Here is a 1236-nt window from a genome sequence, read left to right as displayed (position 1 = left end):
GAAACTACGAACACCCCTAAAGTGGCTGTATTTTTCCTATCTGTAAAGCCCTGCAGGTCCAGCAATTAGCCCCTTCTTTTTTTTTTTTTTTTTCCATTAATAGAAAGCTAATAATAAATCCAGACCCTGAAGTAGCCAAATTGCATGAAAATCAGTCTGTGTTTTGTCAACGATGGCACTGGTGCTAACCACTATTTCTGTTTTGCACTGCAGGCTACAGTAGTTATAGCAACAGTATTAATGAACCTATAAATGCTTCTGGGCCATTTTGTATACTGCAAGATGACGATATAGAAAAATGAATAAGTTATTTTAAGCCAGAAAAAGCAGACCCAGAATATCATAATGAAGACATGACTAGAGACCTAGAAAGCTCTAAAGAAATTTGGGATGAGAACCAAATGTCCTGATTCCCAGACATTTCTCTAATCACTGAAACATACCACAAATCTTTTGGGAAGGAGACTAGTGATTTTCAAGCCTTCAAAACAAGATCATTTCTGCAAAGTGAGAGCAGTATTATTTGTAGAAAAGAATAAATACATTTTTCAGGAGCCTTCATAGTTAGATAAATAGAATATGTATTTCCAAAACAGTCTTTATGTGACAAAAAAGCAAAATTGAATAGATCGTAAAGTGCAGAAAGTTCCTTGAGATGATATTGTGATCTCTTTGGGCGTGTTCTTCAGTTGAACAGTGTCTATACTGGCTTCTGCTACTGTTTGATAAGGTCCTATCACAGCTGATGATCGAGTCATGCTTGACCTGTGTAGAACCAACAGCTGCCCTCTGTGAAAAAAATAGTGACTGATATCATTAGCAATAACGACATACACTGAAAATGTCATATTTCATTTTTAAAGGTAAGCAATGAAAGGTTCAGACTGAACAGAAGCGATCGAGTGGTTCAGCTCAGCATAAAGAACGAGCGCACAATGTGAAGGTATCCTTTGTCAGTAATCCCACCACATCTCTTTTCTTGTTGCTTGCCAGGTAAGTGTAAACTCTGCCATCTCCATGTCCATGCTCATGTTCTAGCACTGCCCAGGCTCCTCCACAACCGAGCTCCACCATTGTTCTTATTCAAATCCACTTTTACTGGTACGGCTTTTGTAGGGTTATATTTGTTTTAGTTTCTGCTGAAGGGAAGTGATAGTCATCTTTGTGGGAAGAAGAGAAAAAGTAACGCAGTCTCTTTACTGTTTCGTGAAAAATAAGCATGGAAATAAACTTCAC

Source organism: Calidris pugnax, unplaced genomic scaffold, assembly GCF_001431845.1.
Source record: "Calidris pugnax isolate Ruff unplaced genomic scaffold, ASM143184v1 scaffold63, whole genome shotgun sequence".
NCBI classification, from domain to species: Eukaryota; Metazoa; Chordata; class Aves; order Charadriiformes; family Scolopacidae; genus Calidris; species Calidris pugnax.
Note: the sequence above shows the minus strand (reverse complement) of the source record.